This window comes from Panthera leo, chromosome B3, assembly GCF_018350215.1.
Source record: "Panthera leo isolate Ple1 chromosome B3, P.leo_Ple1_pat1.1, whole genome shotgun sequence".
NCBI lineage: Eukaryota > Metazoa > Chordata > Mammalia > Carnivora > Felidae > Panthera > Panthera leo.
The window spans coordinates 96,748,181-96,769,312 of record NC_056684.1 but is presented as its reverse complement, the minus strand read 5'-3'; positions in this window follow the sequence as shown (position 1 = coordinate 96,769,312).

Below are 21,132 nucleotides of genomic sequence, written 5' to 3'. Positions count from 1 at the left end.
GTTCTCTAAGACAGACAAGAGTGTAGTCCCAAAGGGACTGTTAGGGAACATCAACTGAACTGATTATATTCTATTTCTTAAGTTGGGTGGTAAATTCATGAGTATTCATTATCATGCTCTCTAACTTACTTAGCTATTATATGGATTATTTTGCATGGATCAAATATGTCAAAATAAAAAATGAAAAGGAAAATAAAAGGGAGGAAAAAAAAAGTTTAGTTTCCATAGGGCCCCTCTTCATCTTATTTTTCGTCAGTTTTTCTTTCTTTTCCCAAAACTGTGTTGCAAAAATATATTCTTTGGTTTTTCCATTCATTTTACCTTCATTTTATTTTTTCAGTTCCAATATTCATCTCTTCTAGTCATTACCCACAGTGTGTGGATGACCTAGCACAATGCCCGGCAAGTAGAAGCTATTCAACAATCATCCGTTCCTTTCTCAGCAGAAGCCTGGTGTCCTGTGTTGACAATGGCTTTCTCTGAGGCAATAATTGCTCAAATCTAAATAAGCAGTTAAGTCACCCAGGGAAGCAGAGCTTTCCTCCCACAGTTGGTCTGTCATTGCATGTGAGATGTTTTACAAGTGGTCGAAGATCTTGAGCCATAGTGAGATTCTGCTTAGAAATTGGGATTCTCCATATGCTTGGCCAACTAGGCCAAGAGGTGTCATTGGATCTCAAGGCTTCAGAGGTGTCATTGGATCTCAAGGCTTCCAGGGATACAACATGGCTAGCTTTGGGGGGAATTCTAATGTGCTCCCCTTGGAAGGTGGCTTTGGTCATATGAAGCACGGGGTTCAGATTAGTCTTTTGCACTAGAACACTTCTCTTAAGTCTTTAGGTAACTAGCTTTTAGAGGAATTCTAATGTGCTCCCCTTGGAAGATGGCTTTGGCCATCTTGTATGAAGCATGGGGTCCAGGATCAGTCTTCTGAACCCGAAAATTTCTAAGTCTTTACATAACTATTAATATTGAATGCTGAGCTCACCTCTTTTCACTCAGTGAATGCTGCTGATGCAACAGGAAAATCCTATGCTTGTCAAACTGAGTTCTGCTCTTTACATATCCTATTAGTATAGGAAATTGGACATGGCTGCAGCTTTCTTATTCTTATCAATGGGAAGGCACTAAATTATAAATTTGTATGTATGTAGTGCTAATTGGACACCTCGCACATAGAATTTGCATGTTTTCTCAGGTATTGGAGTTTGTTCTTGGTTCTTAATTTTGAAGAGTAGGGGGTCAATGGGGAAATATAAGATACGTAATTCAAATACATTTAGCAGATGATTTACTGAAGATTCGTTTCTTGACACTACTCTTGCCCTTTTTCGTTAATGTGAGAAAATATGTCATTCTGTGGAAATTTTAATGTGATACCTGTCATTCAGTCTCAAAGCAAATAGGAAATGTGCTTGTAGTTTTGTGCTCCTCACTAGAATTATTTTTCAACCAGAAGTGTATTCTGAAATCAGAGTTTGGCCTTTTTCATACTGTGCGATGTGCAGGGAGAAGACCTTGCTTTGTGTTTTCTCAAATCCTTCCCCGATGGCTGATTCTCACACTGCACCCATCTGCCAACATATTTCTGAGCGAGTGCTTTACAAAAATGTGGCTGCAAAAGTTTTCTTTTTCTACCAATCTAAATGCCAGGTTCTACTAAATGCAAATGTGATACACATGATTGGAGTGATATCATTTTATTAAAACTCTTCTCATAACCTAGCTCTAAAAGGCCTTCTGTTTCTATTATAGCTAGGTTATTGATGCTAAATAGTTCAGCAAATTGGGTTGTTGAAGCGCGTCTGCCATGCATTATTCATTAAGTGCATCTTTCACAAATCAAACTGTCTGTTGCCTAATCCTGGAGCCCCAGTAGCACCACTTCTCAGGGACTGTGCTTCCTTTGTGAGCCAAGAAATGGAGGCCCAGGCACATCCGTCAGGCCAACACTTGGTTACACTGTTGTCCTCGAAATGTAGTGCATAATGGGGAAAAGCCTTAATTAATGTTCTACAGTAATGTGTCTGTTTATAAAGAAATAATGTACTATAAAATTAAGCAACGTATAGTGAATGTACCTCCTAATGGCAAGGCTGGCATTTTAAGTGATCAGTAAATCACTTAAATATTAAGACTTTCTTGAACAAGGGTAATAAAAGGAGACATTTGGAAATGGTAGATACCGGTACGTACAATTATCCACTAAATAAAACATTTTTATTGTGATCACAGTGTTAATCACATTGTAGAACAGCCTGATCAGGAAACATGAGAAATTATATCAGAATTTTCTTCATTTCTGACATGACTAACTTCCACATTAGGATGTAAGTCCCAAATATTTAAATCAGTGTATGACTTTCCACAGAGGACAGCATGTTTTAGTTTCCTGAGGTTGAGAGATCACTTGTAAAACTGCTGACATTGCTTCTTCCCATGTTTAAACCCTGATTTATTTGGATCAAGGTGTCTAGGCTTGTGACATTTTTCAGCTCCTTCCTTCTGGGTTGTCTTTCTAGCTCCTGGGGCAGAAATACATTCTCGGGTGCTTCTTGCTCCCCTCACGGTAAAGGGGGCTCTCCCACTTTCAGCCTCTACAGGCATGATCAGTCCTACAGGGTCTTGTTGGCTCAGTTCTTTGGAAGGTGATGTCCCATTGCTTATAAGGAAGAAGTCTGAGGACTGACCCATACAGCTTGATGTTGCCTGGCTATCCCCTGAAACGATTTCATATTCCCTCTTGATGAGCTTCCTTTGATCATGGAGGAAACATCCAGAGGAAACTGAATCAACTATAGGGTTTCCCTCCATGGGTTTCTCTCCAAGGATTCAGGTCTTTCCACTTAACTCCTTTCTGGCATAATATGATTTGATCCTCAAAATCTTCTGTAAAGACTTTTAAGCAATGTGCTCCCAAAGTATCATGTGTTTCCCTTTCTCACTAATTAAAATAAAAATGAAAAAAAATACCAAAGTTAACTAATGATTATTTTACGTAGTTATAATTAAAAATAAACAAGAACTTGGAGTCTCTGCTCTTTGCATATTGTATATGATTAAGAATATTCTGCAAAATGGATATAGTTTGTAAAGTGTTAGGCCAATAATAATGCACTCAAAATGCTTTAGAAAATGTCCATTTATATTTAATCTTTTGCTAGGCTGATATATATGAGGTAGACTGTCTGTAGAGGGCTTTGTGAAACAAAATTGTAAATTCCAAGATGTTGTGCTTAATGGGTTGTGGTGTCTGAATCCCAGATCTCCACTGATGAAAATTTGGCAGGTTGGGAAGTGAGATGAGGGTTTAATGAACAAAATCTAATCTAAGAGATGGAAATGCTGTTCCTCTTAAATACAGAGGAATTAATGGGCTGGAAAAGGCACAAACAGTTTCCACATTGGCACAGAGTGATTTCCATGCTGGGGAGGACAGAGGCTGGCTGGTTGGGGTGTGTAGCTATCAGTCAATGACTGCATGTGGCTAGACCTGGCCAGAAGGAATTCTGCATGCTTGGTCATTCCCACGCCAGATCCTTTGCTTTAGTTCCTCTTGGTGTTCATACTGGTGTTCCAGGACCCTGCAAGGACGGGCTTTTGACTGGTTAAGAGGCCAATGGATGTTTGTTTCTCTAATTTGATAGAACATCATGTAATCAGGGCCTTCCTTACCCTAACCTGGAGTGATGAAGACACAACCACCGATGGAAGATGGGGATTTGGAGATTTTAATCAATGGGAGAAGTTTTCTCTTATAACCAGTTAGTTTTCCTCTCTAAATTCCGATCAAATTTCTCTTCTAGTATAAGTTAACAGCATCTCTAAGAAATACCTCTATTTGGGATTTAGTTATGCGCCAAGCCAGTAGCTAAGGGCAACCAGGGCAGAGGGAGTTAATTAACCTCTCTCTTTGTGGACAGATTAAGCCACCGAGTCCTGGCTTGAAAGCAGATGGGCAGGTGGGAGTGTTTTACTGATCTTGGGAGTGGCCTTGACCCTGTACCCACATTTCTCCACCTCCATTTCTAGGAAGGAGGCTAGTAATTTGTCTAGGAAGCAGTAAAGGAGGAGGATGAAGAGGCAGGCTACCAACTCAGGACACTTGTGGAGGAAAGATCCTTCAAAGGGAATAAAACAAATCCATGAGACTGAAATATTGGTCAGTATGTAGTAGGCCCTATTGACTGTGTGTGTGTGTGTGTGTGTGTGTGTGTGTGTGTGTGTGTGTGGTAGGGGGAGGGGAGCTGTGAAATCTCTGGATGGTTAAGAGTGACGTCCAGCTTTGGCGGTGAAGATCACACAGCACTATGGGGTCCAGGTGACTGGGAGATAGTGGTGGCCCTGTGTGCAGTGCTAATTGCCATCAGAAACATATCGCAGGAAGGCAGGTGAATTTGCTCCTGTTAGGAACAAAATAGAAACACTAGGGGCTTTGAAGACTTAAACCAAGGAACAAGCTAGAGCAGAGAGTAATGACTTGCTTCCAAGTTAAAATTTAGAATTAATTAATATGAATTACAAACAAGATGATGACCAGCAGTCCTGGGAGCTGTTGGAAATGGTCTGTATCTTCGACTTCAGATTTACTTTTTACAATGTTTCTTCAGAGGAGAGTTATTTTTGTATTTGAAGTCTGCTGTCATTTGCTTAAGGGCTTCTTGTTTTAACAAAAATAGAAATTCTTGATTATTTAAATGTATTTTGCTGTCATTACAGTCAAAATACAACTGTTGGATTGCATTGGCTCCCTATGAACTATGAGACTCCGGATCAGCTCTGTTTGGGACAAAGTGGGAGGCAGGCAATTTTATTTCCCACAGAATCCAGTCTTGCTTTTTGCTACTGACTAGAGAATAATTAAAAAATTGCTGGAGGATTAGGAAAGGGGTGAGAGATGGAAGTGGATTGTGTGTGTGTGTGTGTCCAATAGAAGTAAACCCCTGTATAGCAGGGAACGGAGTGGTCTGGTTTACTGCTATATCCTCAGTGCCTGGTTTATAGCAGATAACTTGACAAGTCATTCTTTACACCTGCAAGGCCCTGCCCGATCTGCTCCAGCCCTCTGCTTACTACCTCTTTGTCCTCATTTCCCACTATTGTTCTGTCTGCTCATTCAGCATCAGCCACATTTTCTTTTATATTCCTTATATACCCCAAGCCTACTCTAACCTCAGGCCCTTTGCACTTGCCATTATTTTAGACTGGCATCTTCCTCTTGGATTTAGAAACGGCTCTTTTTTCACTTTGAGTTTTTTATTCAACTTTTACCTCATCAGAGAAGCTTCCCTGACCCTCTATTTAGAACCACTAAATAGCTCCATTCCTATGGCCTTCCTTGTTTCTCATCTCAGCTCTCTTTCTCTCCTTCACATTTATTCCCTCTGGCATAAGCATACGTATGTCTAGCTTGTTGATTGGTTTGTATTTCCTCACTAGCATGTAAACTTCAACAGGTGAAGGGTTTCATCTGTTTTGTTCATTACTATTTCTTGGGACCTAGAACAATGCCTGGTACAGAATAGGCACCCCCTAAAATTTGTGGAATGAACGAATCTCACATATTGCTTTGACTATACCTATGCATATTAATAATACAGAAATTGTTGCTCATTATTTTTCTCCTTCGTGTACATATATAAATGAAAACAAATGATTTCACTGGCGTTTCTTCCACAAACACTTGACAAGCTAGAATGGTTATTTACATGAATATTGCAAAGTGGATAATTAGAGAACTAAGAAAAAGGTAATGTGGCTTAAAACATAAGTATGGGATCAGACTCAATCAAAAAGCATGGCCACCTCTGTCCCAATGACTTTTTTTTTAATGTATGAAATTTATTGTCAAATTGGTTTCCATACAACACCCAGTGCTCATCCCAAAAGATGCCCTCTTCAATACCCATCACCTCCCCTCCCCTCCCTCCCATCCCCCCCATCAACCCTCAGTTTGTTCTCAGTTTTTAAGAGTCTCTTATGCTTTGGCTGTCTCCCACTCTAACCTCTTTTTTTTTTCCCCCAATGACTTTGAATGCAGTAGGGTTCACAGCAGACTTTCCTTGTGACTGCACTGGTTTTAACCCTCAGACTTGGGCATGGAATCAGAGACATGCTATCTGGACTCTCCAAAACATACTGCTTGTTAGATTTCAGGTGTGAGAGACTTTCCATTACTACCTAATGATATCACACTCAAATGTCAGACAATAACGCCGTGAGAGCTGAAATTGAAAAAAAAACATCGAGAAGTGATTCTTCTGTGATATAAAATTTCCTGAAAATATTCAGAATTGAGCAAAACTACTATTTACCATTCTTTTTTTTTAAACAAAATCTGCTTGTTAAAAAATGTGGGAGATTGCTTTTGTTTGCTTAATTTTGGGAAGTTTTCCCTGTATAATTCTTTTAGGAAGCCCATGGATTAAAAATGTGGCAAAATGTTCTTCCACAAAAATAATCTGCCTCCCAGTACCTCACTCCTAGGGACAATGGAAAGTAATGGAATCAACCTTTGAGGGCAGGGTGATGGACTGGCAGGCACTCTGAGGATAGACACCAAGATGCTTTAGCTCTAAGCAGTGATTTTGAAGTAAACTTCTCTGTATCTCATCTGATATTCTGCTCTTGGCAGCATTAGCTGAGCTAAAGAAGTGACTGACCCTCCCCACCCCCCACAAAGCTGACAAAGGAACATTTCAGAGAGGGAAAACTAATTTATTCTGACTGCTTGTCAAGCATCAGCCTAACTAGCCTCATCTTTTCGCCCTAAAAGGTGCAAGATTCTAACCTTTGCCTCCACAGCATCGGCATTAAATAACAAAATGGCAAAGTAGTTCCTCTCAGGAGGAATATGCATTAGCACAGCACCATTAAGAGCAGGGAGTACTTAAAAGCAGTGATCTTTTGAAACGGGGGTCCAGATGGTCAGATATGTTGACCTTCATTTCTCTCCTATTAGCAAAAGACATTTTTCTTTTTAATTCAAAATGACTTATCAGGAAAGTGACAGAATTCTCTACACTTTTATATATGTGATGGAGCACTCTTGAGCACATTACTGCTTGAAGCATGTTTGGGAGCAATAATGCTCCAGTCGTACTTCCCATGACTTTCTTCACAAAGTGCTTGATGAATGCATTAAAAAAAAACTTTTTTAAATGTTTATTTATTTTTGAGACAGAGAGAGACAGAGCATGAATGGGGGAGGGTCAGAGAGAGGGAGACACAGAATCTGAAACAGGCTCCAGGCTCTGAGCTGTCAGCACAGAGCCCGATGTGGGACTCGAACTCACGGACCACGAGATCATGACCTGAGCCGAAGTTGGCCGCTTAACCGACTGAGCCACCCAGGTGCCCTGATGAATGTATTTTTAATGTTAGGCATATGTAGAGGGCTACAGATTTGGAAAGTTCTCTGTTAGCTATAGGAAGATTCTTGAATCATTAAAAAAATTTTTTTAAATATTTATTTTTGAGAGACAGAGACAGAGTACAAGCGGGGGAGGAGCAAAGAGAGAGGGAGACACAGAATCTGGAGTAGGCTCCAGGCTCTGAGCTGTCAGCACAGAGCCTGATACGGGGCTAGAACTCATGGACTCTAAGATCATGACCTGAGCCGATGTTGGACGCTTAACTGACTGAGCCACCCAGGTACCCCTTGAATCGTGTTTAAAACTTTTTGCTGAAGTTTACTCTTGGTATATTTCTGATGCTCTCCAACTCTGCCATCTCAAGGGGCTGGTTATGTGTACTGTATGGTGTTGGGATGGAGGGCCCGGGATCTAACAGCACTCAGAATGACCTTTAAAAAAAGGATACTTTAATGAGCAGGCGACTGCTATAGGGAGTTGTGGCTCATGGCCACAGGGAACCTGAGTGACAGTGTAGAAGTACGTGCTTCAAAGCTGTCCCACCTGAGAGGTGAGGAAGCTGGTGTGATTATCCACTAACTGTCACCTGTCATTGGTTGAGGGCTGTTGCTGGTGTGAACAAGTTCCCAGAGCTTTGGTCCTCCGTGAGGACCAGGCAAGGTGGAACAAGTCTCAGCTGGAAGGCACATGTGCTTCCAGGAGGCAGCTGTTGGGCTGGCATGCACAGAATAGTGAGCGCACAGGCAGAGCCCTCTTGTTTGTCATGTGTGTTCCAGTTTATTGACAGTTCCTCACCTCTAGAAGTAAGCTCCATGGCGGCGAGGATGTGCACTGTTTGGTGTTCCCCACAGGGTGCCTGGAGCAGAGACATGGCGTTCCACTGGAAAACAGATGGCCTTTTACGTTTACTTCATTTTAAAGTACCTAACACTGATGTGGCAGGTCCAGAAAAGGAGAGACTTGGGATTGGCCAAAGAAATCGAGGATGTCTGGGTAAGGAGGGAAGGATTTAGAAGGCAGATTCAGGGTCAGGATCTGCATGGTGCACTAGAAAGTTTATCAGGGTGTAGTCTAGATCAAGATTTACACTTAGTAGGAACTGTATCTTTGTAAGGGGTCATGGTCAAATCCTTCATTCTGTTCCTGGGATTCTGTTCAACTATTCTACCTGCTTCGCAGAGATGTTAAAATAACATACGAATAATAAAATTCGCAGATAATAAAAGGGGATAATAGGTTTGAAAGCACTTCTAAAGAGAAGTACTTGTATGGAGAAAGCTACTATTTAACTGTTGAAAATATGTTATGTTCAAGTTAGAATTGTTCATAAGTGCGTAGTCCCTTTAAAAAGTGATCGCTGCGGGCAATAGCTATTTTGACGGACAGTTATTGCCTCCCAGCTGAAGTGAGCAGAATAATCAATTTCTATGGTATGTCGGATGACCTGTGGCTGAAAAGAGAACCTCTGGGTGATTGGGTGACTCTTATCTCATAGAAAGCTGGCAGCCTGGGAACAAGGGGACAAGAGAGAAATGTGCTCAGGCAGCAACGGGAATTCATATCTCTGCCTGATCTGGAAATCCATTTTGATAAAGTGAATAAGGCAGGGGAGCTGGGAGAGGAGAATTGCAGGGCGAAACAGCTTCTTGTTGTAGTTAGAATCAGGTGGAGATGAGAGTTCTCATTTGCTTTTGGCAGGAAAGTTTTAGTATTCTAGTTGATCATTTGAAGGCTTTGACACTTAGCCATCGGGCATTGGAAGGACTGAAGCTGGGTGTGGATAGGGTACTGGTCCCAGCCCGCTGCCTCTTAGTCCACTCACATCTCAGGGCACCTCCAGGTGATGCATGTGGCCCCCCTGCCCCGGATAGAAAGACCAAGATCTACCCTTTTTGTAAACAGATGCCACCAGGCCATCCTTCACCTAGGGGTTTCCACAGCAGGGGAGCATGGCCTGGCTAGGGAAAGTGAACCAGGAGAAGAGGGCTGCACAGGACCTGGGGATGAGAGTCACCTCTTTGGGCAGAACGTTCCTGGGCACTAGAGTGTTGTCTAGAAGGAGGGAGGCAGGTCTGGGTGGGAAAGTCCCTTGACTTTTTGGACTCCTTACCCTATGGGGAGAGGCATAACCAGGAGAGGGCCAAACCAGGGGAGGATCGCTAATGTATGGGACCCAGGACAAGGGTCAAACTGATTTGATTTGCTATGCAACTGACTTTGTCCTTGGTAGTTAAAGCTTTAAAAAAATCACAAGCAGGTGGGTTAACTGCAAAAGCCCCTAACTGTCCAGTGAGGGATGGGATAGCAACTCTAGGAAGCTGCTTATGGGAAGAGAAAGGTAAATCAAGGCAAACTTTCCAAGGTGTCACCATGTGACTCACAGTAAAGTTGTAGCCTTTGCAGTGGCTACAAGGCCATGCATGACCTGCCACCCCTCTGTCCCGTGACCTCCCTGACTTCATCTACCCCTTCCCCATTCTTTCCAGCACACTGTGCTTCGTCCACGCTTCTTGCTGCTCTTCAAGGGTGCCAGGCATGTCTGCATCAGCTTTCCCTTCTGTGTGGAATGCTTCCTGATAACTGCCTGTGTACTCTGTTCAAATGTGACCATCTCAGTCACCTAACCTGACCAGCCTATTTAAAATGGAACCAGGCACTCTGATTCCCACATCCCTCTGTCTTCCCCCTACCTATCTATTAGCTAATAATTTACTTATTGATTTTTTTTTTGGCTCTGTCTCTGCCATTCTTAATGTAAGCTTCATGAAGGCAGGCTCCAGCCCACAGTAGAATGCTTGGCACATAGTAGGTGCTCAGTAAATCTTTGTCAAATGAATGAAGTAAACTGGGTTAGTGTACATAGCAAACGATGATGGAATTCATGAAAAAAAGATCATCAGAGTTTCTTAAAATGTATGGGATTTATAATTTCTTAAATTCTTGCTGAATGTAGAGGGATAAGGTCTAGATATTTAAATGAAGGCTTTTCTTTCTCACCATTTTTTCTTGTGGCTTCGTGGGTCTCACTTTTTGGGCAGGTGTCACTGTCTTTGACAATGCAGATTCAGACCAGAGCAAAAAGCTGAAGAATTCCAGAGGAAGGTCTTGAAATCAAACCCAAGCTCATCTGGGAAGAGAACTTAGAACTATTTAATGGAGATTTGATGGTGTGCATTCTGTCTCTTTTCTTTCTATCCCCTTTATTTGTTCCTTTCTTCTGTTCTCCGCTCTCTTTTCTCTTTCTTTTCTTCCTTCCTCAAGCTTGGAGCAAGGCCCTGTGTTAGGGCTGTGGGACTCAGACAGGGCTAAGGTCAGTTCTCAGGAGTTGATGGTTGGGGGAAGATTTCTGTGGGAGGAAGTATGTGGAAAGCACTATCATGGAAGAATGTACAGACACTAGAGTGACCAACTCTGGAAGGGTAACAAGATTGGCCTGATGGGGAAGTAATGGGTTGCCTGGGGAGCACTGGGGTACACGGGTAGAATTCTACACGGTGGAGCTCTGCAAGGATATACAGTTATTGTTTAGAAATTCTGAAATGATTTTGCATCTGAAAGACAGTCTTCAGTTATTTAAAAAATTCACCATCTTTTGGCCTCAATTTCCTACCCATTCTGCATAAATCCTCTCTCTTTCTCTGTCTCTTTCTGTCTCTCTATACACACATACATTGATACATACATATCATATACTATTGGTAAAGATATTAGCAACATATCAACAGCACCGGTAGTAGTAATTATAGTGACTATCATGCTAGGCACGGTGCCAAGCCCTTGGCATGGGTTATCTCATTTACTCCTATAACATACCCATACAGAAGATTCTGGCATTATCCTCATTAGTAGGGGAAACCAAAGCATCATGAATGAAATAGCACACAGTGACATCATTATTTGATTCTTTCTGATTTTGATTGTCTGTGAGTCCTTCCTACATCACCAGTATGTGTCATAAATAAATTTATATTCTAAGATGTAGGAGAGACATATGTGCCAAAATATGCTGCTGGAAAAGTGAAATCAACAAGCAGCAAAATGTATACATTCAAGAGAAATGATAGCTTTTTTTTAAAAAAAATTTATGTTTATTCATTTTTGAAAGACAGAGAGAGCACAAGCAGGGGTGGGGCAGAGAGAGAGAGGGGGACACAGAATCTGAAGCAGACTCCAGGCTCTGAGCTGTCAGCACAGAGCCTGACGTGGGGCTCAAACTCACGAACCGTGAGATCATGACCTGAGACAAAGTCGGATGCTCAACCAACTGAGCCACCCAGGCGCCCCAAGAAATGATAGCTTTACGAAACTCCGAGATTGAAGAGGATTTAGTGACTACTGCTTGTATCTTAAGTGCCATGTAGAACTTTCCTATGACCTTCTTTCACGAACAGAAGCATCTGCTTTATAGTAATGCTCATTTTCCTTACAGTATTTAATAGAATTATCAAAATTTTATTTGATGGTTTTAGAGAATTTTAGTGATCAGAGAGTTAAAGAAATAGAGGCATGTCTTCGTGCTGGCCTGGTATGGTGGGAATTTCTTTGTGGCACTTTATCAGTAAGATTTAATTCTGTTATCTGAGTACACTAGCTTTGTGGTTCTTACATCTTATTCCTATTGAACTGTGGTAATGGGTAGTGGTTTCAAATACTTTCCAATTATTCCCATGGTACTTTGTGCTAGCCAGGAAAGCTCTAAGAGACACATACTCTTTTCAGTTAATATTTCCCAAAGCCTTGTAATTCATGTGACACTAATAACCAGATAGTGATTTCTAATCATGGAGTTTTGAGACATTTTAGATGATCTCCAGTTACCTGCAGGGATGCCAAGAATTTAAATTTCTCTAATGAAATGTATTAGAATTTGTTTATTATTATTTAATTTTTTAATGTTTATTTTTGAGAGAGAGAGAGCAAGAGAGCACAAGAGAACGCAAGTGGGGGAGGGGCAGAGAGACAGGGAGACACAGAATCCGAAGCAGGCTCCAGGCTCTGAGCTGTCAGCACAGAGACTGACACAGGGCTCAAACTCACAAACTGTTGAGATAATGACCTGAGCTGAAGTTGGACACTTAACTGACTGAGCCATCCAGGTGCCCTTGTTTTTTATTATTATTATTTTTAAAATTTAATTAATTTTAAAAATTTACATCCAAGTTAGTTAGCATATAGTGGAACAATGATTTCAGGAGTAGATTCCTTAATGCCTCTTACCCATTTAGCCCATCCCCCCTCCCACAACCACTCCATTAACCCTCTGTTCTCCATATTTAAGAGTCTCTTATGTTTTGTCCCCCTTCCTGTTTTTATATTATTTTTGTTTCCCTTATGTTCATCTGTTCTGTGTCATAAAGTCCTCATATGAGTGAAGTCATATGATATTTGTCTTTCTCTGACTAATTTCACTTAGCATAATACCCTCTAGTTCCATCCACGTAGTTGCAAATGGAAAGATTTCATTCTTTTTGATTGCTGAGTAATACTCCATTATATATGTGTGTGCATGTATGTATATATGTATACACATATATGTATGTGTATATATGTATACACTTATATATATACATACACACACATATATGTGTATATATGTATACACATATGCGTATATACATATATACGCATATGTGTATACATGTATACACATATGCGTATATATGTATATACGCATATGTGTATATATATATACATATATACACATATATACATATATACACGTATATACACATATATATACATAGATATGCATATATATATGTATACATACATATATATACGTATATCTATGTATGTGTGTGTATGTGTGTGTATACATATACATATACACATACATACATATACACACACATACACACCACATCTTCTTTATCCATCCATCAATTGATGGACATTTGGGCTCTTTCCATACTTTGGCTATTGTTGATAGTGCTGCTATAAACATTGGGGTGCATGTGCCCCTTTGAAACAGCATACCTGTATCCTGTGGATAAATACCTAGTAGTGCAATTGCTGGGTCATAGGGTAGTTCTATTTTTAATTTTTTGAGGAACCTCCATACTGTTTTGCAGAGTGGCTGCACCGGTTTGCATTCCCACCAGCAGTGCAAAAGAGATCCTTTTTATCTGCATCCTCGCCAACATCTGTTGTTGCCTGAGTTGTTAATGTTAGCCATTCTGGCAGGTGTGAGGTGGTATCTCATTGTGGTTTTGATTTGTATTTCCCTGATGATGAGTGATGTTGAGCATTTTTTTCATGTGTCAGTTGGCCATCTGGATGTCTTCTTTGGAGAAGTGTCTATTCATGTCTTTTGCCCATTTCTTCACTGGATTATTTGTCTTTTGGGTGTTGAGTTTGATAAGTTCTTTATAGATTTTTGATACTAACCCTTTAACTGATATGTTGTTTGCAAATATCTTCTCCCATTCTGTTGGTTGCCTTTTAGTTTTGCTGATTGTTTCCTTCACTGTGCAGAAGCTTTTTATTTTGATGAAATAGGTCCCAATAGTTTATTTTTGCTTTTGTTTCCTTTGCCTCCAGAGACGTGTTGAGTAAACGCTGCTGCAGCCAAGCTAAAGGGGTTTTTGTCTGCTTTCTCCTTGAGGATTTTGATGGCTTCCTGTCTTACGTTTAGGTCTTTCATCCATTTTGAGTTTATTTTTGTGTCTGGTGTAAGAAAGTGGTCCATGTTCATTCTTCTGCATGTCTCTGTCCAGTCTTCCCAGCACGACTTGCTGAAGAGACTGTCTTTATTCCACTGGATATTCTTTCCTGCTTTTTCAAAGATTAGTTGGCCATACGTTTGTGGGTCCATTTCTGGGTTCTCTATTCTGTTCCATTGATCTGAGTGTCTGTTTTTGTGCCAGTACCCTACTGTCTTGATGATTATGGCTTTGTAATACATGTTGAAGTCCGGGATTATGATGCTGCCATCTTTGGTTTCCTTTTCAAGATTGCTTTGGCTATTTGGGATTTTTTTTCTGGTTCCATACAAATTTTAGGATTGTTCTAGCTCTGTGAAGAATGCTGGTGTTATTTTGATAGGTATTGCATTGAGTATGTAGATGCTTTGGGTAGTATAGACATTTTAACAATATTTGTTCTTCCTATCCAGGAGCATGGAATATTTTTCCATTTTTTTGTGTCTACTTTAATTTCTTTCATAAACTGTCGTTAGTTTTCAGTGTATAGATTTCTCACCTCTTTGGTTAGATTTATTCCTAGGTATTTTATGGGTTTGGGTGCAATTGTAAATGGGATCGATTCCTTGATTTCTCTCTGTTGCTTCATTATTGGTGTATAGGAATGCAACTGAATTCTTTGCATTGATTTTATATCCTGCAACTTTTCTGAATACATGGATCAGTTCTAGAAGCTTTTTGGTGGAATCTTTTGGGTTTTCCATATAGAGTATCATGTCATCTGTGAAGAGTGAAAGTTTGACCTCCTCCTGGCTGATTTAGATGCCTTTTATTTATTTGTGTTGTCTGATTGCTGAGGCTCAGACTTCCAATTATGTGTTGAATAACAGTGGCAAGAATGGAAATCCCTCTTGTTCCTGACCTTAGGGGGAAAGCTCTCAGTTTTTCCCCATTGAGGGTGATGTTAGTGTTGGGTCATTCATATATGGCTTTTATGATCTTGAGGTAGGATCCTTCTATCCCTACTTTCTTTTATCAAGGAAAGATGCTGTATTTTGTCAAATGCCTTCTCTGCATCTATTGAGAGGATCATGTGGTCCTTGTCCTTTCTTTTATTGATATGATTATTGATTGTCTTGCAGATATTGAACTAGCCCTGCATCCCAGGTATAAATTCCACTTGGTTGTGATGAATAATTTTTTAATGTATTGTTGGATCCAGTTGGCTAATATCTTGTTGAGGATTCTGCATCCATGTTCGTCAGGTAAATTGGTCTATAGTTCTCCTTTTTAGGGAGGTCTTTGTCTGATTTTGGAATCAAGGTAATGCTGGCTTCATAGAAAGAATTTAGAAGTTTTCCTTCCATTTCTATTTTTTTGGAACAGCTTTGAGAGAATAGATGTTAACTCTTCCTTAAATATTTGGTGGAATTCCCCTGGAAAGCCATCTGGCCCTGGACTCTTGTTTTTTGGGAGATTAAAAAAAATTTTTTTTAATGTTTATTTACTTTTGAAGGAGAGAGAGACAGAGTGTGAGACAGGGCAGAGAGAGGGAGACACAAGAATTGAAGCAGGGTTCAGGCTCTGAGCTGTCAGCACAGAGCTGGATGTGGAACTTGAACTCACAGGACATGAGATCGTGACCTGAGCCAAAGTTGGATGCTCAATGGACTGAGCCACCCAGGTGCCCCTGGGAGATTTTTGATTACTAATTCGATTTTTTTTTTTACTGGTTATGGGTCTGTTCAAATTTTCTATTTCTTTTTGTTTCAGTTTTCATGTATCTAGGAATTTGTGCATTTCTTCCAGATTGCCCATTTTATTGGTGTATAATTGCTCATAATATTCTCTTATTATTATTTTTATTTCTGCTGTGTTGGTTGTGATATCTCCTCTTTCATTCTTAATTTTATTTATTTGAGGCCTTTCCTTTTTCTTTTTGATCAAGGTGGCTATTGGTTTATCAATTTTGTTAATTCTTTCAAAGAACCAACTTCTGGTTTCATTGATCTGTTCTACCGGTTTTTTTTTTTTTTTTTTTTTTTTTTTTGGTTTTGATAGCATTTATTTCTGCTCTGATCTTTATTATTTCCTGTCTTCTGCTGTTTTTGTGTTTTATTTGCTGTTCTTTTTCTAGCTTTTTAAGGTGTAAGTTTAGGTTGTGTATCTGAGATCTTTCTTCTTTCTTTAGGAAGGCCTGGATTTCTATATACTTCCTTCTTATGACCATCTTTTCTGTGTCCCAGAGGTTTTGGTCTGTGGTGTTATTATTTTCATTGGCTTCCATGTACTTTTTAATTTCCTCTTTAAGTTCTTGGTTTACCCATTCATTCCTTAGTAGGCTGTTCTTTAGTCTCCAAGTATTTGTTATCTTTCCAATTTTTTTCTTGTGGTTGATTTAGAATTTCACAATTCGAATCACATTTTCATATGTCTGAAAATATGCACACTATGATTTTGATCTTTTTGTACTTGTTGAGGGCTAATTTGTGTCCCAGTATGTGATGTATTCTGGAGAATGTTCCATGTGCACTGGAGAAGAATGTATATTCTGCTGCTTTAGGATGAAATATTCTGAATATATCTGTTAAGTCCATCTGGTCCAGTGTGTGATTCAAAGCCATTGTTTCCTCATTGATTTTTTGATTAGATGATCTGTCCATTGCTGGAAGTGGAATGTTGAAGTTCTCTACTATATGGTATTATTATTAATGAGTTTCTCTATGTTCGTGATTAATTGATTTATATATTTGGGTTCTCACACATTTGGAGCATAAATGTTTACAATTATTAGGTCTTCTTGGTGGATAGACCCCTTAATCATGATATAATACCTTTCTTTATCTCTTGTTACAGTCTTTATCTTAAAGTCTAGATTGTGTGACTTAAGTATGGCTACTGCAGCTTTCTTTTGTAGACTATTAGCATGATTGATGGTTCTCCATCCCCTTACTTTAAATCTGAAGGTGTCTTTAGAGTGGGTCTCTTGTAAACAGCATATAGATGGATCTTGTTTTCTTATCCATTCTGTTGCCCTATATCTTTTGATTGCAGCATTATTCCATTGATGTTTAAAGTGAGTACTGAAAGACATGAATTTATTGCCATCATGTTGCTTGTAGAGTTGGTGTTTCTGGTGGTGTTCTCTGGTCCTTTCTAGTCTTTGTTGCCTTTGGTCTTTCTTTTTTTTTTCTCCTTCTTTTCTCCTCTCATAGAGTCCCCCTTAAAATTTCTTGCAGGGCTGTTTTAGTAGTCATGAACTCCTTTAATTTTTGTTTGTTTGGGAAAGTTTTAATCTCTCCTTCTATTTTGAATGATAGCCTTGCTGGATAAAGAATTCTTGGCTGCATATTTTTCCGATTCAGCACATTGAATATATCCTGCCACACCTTTCTGGCCTGCCAAAATTCTGTGGATAGGTGCTCCAAATCTGCTGTCTTCCCTTGCAGGTTAAGGACTTTTTTTTCACGATTCTTTCCTTGCCTGAGTATTTTGTGAATTTGACTATGATATGCCATGTCGATGGTTGGTTTTTGTTGGATAATGGGAGTCCTCTGTGCTTCCTGGATTTTGATGTTGGTGTCTTTCCCCAGGTTAAGAAAGTTTTCCATTATGATTTGCTCACATAACCCTTCCACCCCTTTTTCTCTCTCTTCATCTTCAGGGACCCTTAAGATTCTGACCCCTTTAATGAGTCACTGATTTCTCTAATTCTTAAATCATGCTCTTTTGCCTTAGTCTCCCTGTTTTTCTTTCCCCTGCTTCATTATTCTCCCTCAGTTTGTCCTCTCTATCACTGATTCACTGCTCTGCCTCATCCATCCTTGCTGCCATGGCATTCATTCAAGATTGCAGCTCAGTTATGCAGTTTTTATTTGATCGTGAATAGCTTTTACTTCTTTTATCTCTGCAGAAAGGGATTCTAATCTATTTTTGACCCCAGCTAGTATTCTTATTATCATGATTCTAAATTCTGGTCCAGAAATCTTGCTTATATCTGTGTTAAGTCCCTGTATGTCATCTCTTCCTGCTCTTTCTTTTGGGGTGAATTCCTTCATTTCATCATTTTGAAGAAAAAATTAATAAGGTAAAAAAGATCAAAATTAAAAATTAAGAACAACACACACACACACACACACACACAAAATCAAATAAATGAGGCTAGATCCTAGGTGTGTTTTGGTCTGATTGTTGAAAGGAGATTGATAGATTAGAGAAAAAAGGGAGAAAAGAAAAGAAAAGAAAAAAAGAAAAAGAAGAAAGAGAAAAAAAGGAAAACATTTGAAAAAAGTGAATGCAATGTAATAGAATAAAATGAAATAATGGAAGTAAAATAGAATTTGAAAAATTTACAACAAAGTAAAAAATATAGTAGAAAAAAGGAAAAACATTTTTAATAAAAATTGAAAATAAAAATAAATTTTTTCCTCTTTCTGTAATCAAAAAAAAGGAAAGAAATGAAAAAGAGAAAAAAAGAACATTGAATAGATGGACCAGCAAATAGACTGAAATACGATTGAAATTACATTGTTTTCCCCTAGAATTCAAACTATGAAGCACTTTATAGACCGTAAACTAGGTAGGTGGAGAGAATTGTGGTGTTCCTGAAGAGTGAGGTTGGCCTAGTTGGGTGGGGCTTAGTGTAACGGCTCCATTCTCCACTAGATGGTGCTGCTTAGCTTACTGGGGTGGATTGTTGTGGCACTTGTAGGTGTGTATGAATATGCATGGGAGGGGTGAAAATCGCATCACCTAGCTACCCAGTCTCTGGTATTGGAACTCTGTTCTCCCCTGTCATCCATCGTGCGCACCCGTCTTTTGTCTCTGGCTTCTGCCCACTCCCCGCTGTTACACTGTCTGTGACCAAGCTGTCAGGTTGGCAGGCTGCACCTCCCTCCTGAGTTTTATCTCAGATGCGTCTGTTTTTCCCAACCCCTCACTTCTGAGATATTGCAGCTTTGACATGCTCAGACCTTCTGGGGGAGGGTCTCTCTGAGCAATGGCCAGGTGCTAGCTGCACCCAGGAATGTTCACGGGACCAGGCTGCTGCTGATGCCCAGAGACTGTGGCTGGGTGCTATTCTGCCCCAGAAAAAGTTCATGAGATTGTGTAGCAGCAGTGTTTCAGGGATTATGGAAAATCATAACACACATCTGGCACCAGGCTTCACCTTTAGCGACCTTGTTCCAGCACCAGCGAATATGGTTGTTCTCCAGAGTCTGCTGGCACCATTGCCTGTGGGGAGGCCACACAGCCTCTACCACATGTCCTCCCAGAGGGGAACCACCTCTCCCAATGTGGTCCAAGGACCCCTGGACTTCACTCTGCCCCAGGAGATTTGCCCTATCCCCCAGAGCACTGCCAAGTATTGAGCTGCAAAGTTTCAGATTCTGCTCTCCCCCTGTTTATAGAGTCTTAATGGAATTTAAACCCTCTCCTTTCTCACTTTTTAGTTCAGTCCCTGTGGCTGTTTCCACTTTTCCACTTTCTCTCCAGCTGCTTTTGGGGGGTGTGCTTTTCCCATACTCCCTCCCCCCCATCTCCATCCTCTCTCTGCAAGCAAAAAGAGCTTCCTGCCTTCCATGACTTCTCTCTCCCCTAGTTCACCTCTCCACACTACGTACCTGCTGAGTTCTGTGGTTCAGATTGTGCAGATTGTTGTGTTAATCCTCAAATCATTTTTCTAGGTGTGCAGTATGGTTTAATGTTGATCTGGCTGTATTTAATGGATGTAAGATGCAAAAAAAATCTTCCATGCTGTTCTGCCATCTTGGCTCCTCTATTATTATTTTTAACATAGGATGAATTATCTGTATCTGGCTGAAAATGTTAATGGGAGACCAGTAGATATTTTTGCCTTTATTATAAGTAATTTTTGCCACTATTCAATGTGTCCATCGCCACTTGCACTACTATATATCTGTAGCTATGTAATTTTTTCAATGAGAACCTGAAATACAGGACTTTACTCAATGGGTTTCATTGTATGTGTATTTGTACTTGTGGTTTCTATTATTCATAGTGTTGTTTATTAAATAGTAATTTGTAACTCGCTGATGGAATTGAGACATGTACATTAGCTCCATTATAGAACTTTCTTGATTTCATCTCATTCCATTCAGTTCTCTGATCCGCATATATGAGTGTGTTTAATTGGACTAACTAAAAATTTCTGTTCCCAATATTATTTTACCTGTAACAATGATATGCTCATTAAAGATTGTGTTGTAAAGAGGCTTCATAGTGGCAACATAGATGTGTCCAATGGTTATTATCCTGGAGAAAATAAAAGAGTTTTAAGAATTAAGCGTGACTATCTAAACAGCAGATATAGACATAAAGCAGAAGCTCCTTGAGAAAAAGGGCGATTTCTGTCTCCTCCAAAACTGGATTCTAGAATGTGACATGTGTTGTGTACTCAAAGTGTTTGAGTGACTAACTCACTTACAAAAGCAATGTTTAGCATGATTTCAGAAGCTCTTACTGATCTAGATGTGAACCTGGACCCTCAAATGGGGAAAGGAGCCTAGTGAAGCTAGAATGACTTCCTAAGGCACGGATGTAGATGGAGGCTTTCTATCTCTCACATAGTCTTTTCTTCCTCTCTTTCTTCCCATTTACTCCATTTATTAACATTCTGCTATTGCAGCAGACTAATCCAGAATCATTTGTGATTCAATACTTTAGGCGAATATGTTTCAAGTCTCTCCTTACAGTAAAACCTTGAACTTCCTGCCATATATTTTCAATTTATATCTCAAAACTCACTGTGAAGTGACTGTTTCCATTCTGGACTCTTCCCAGTGCCTAAAATAGTGTAAAAGAGTGTGAGTGCTAAAAATACCTGCACTCTGCGAAGAGAGTTTACAACATTCTCAGTAGAAGCTTTAAACTTTTGCTGAAAGGTTAGAGAAAGTTGGCTCCATGGCAAAAGCAAATTTATTTAAATACCATTTTTACACTCGTTTCATAATAGTAACATTTTATCTTTTTTACAATGATTTATAGGCACTGGAGCAGAACAGGGGAGTCAGGGAAAAAAGCAATTAACGAATAAAGAAAAAAGTACCAATAGTGAAGGGGAAAAAAAATCTTTGGAAAGCTGAAGAAGAGAGAAT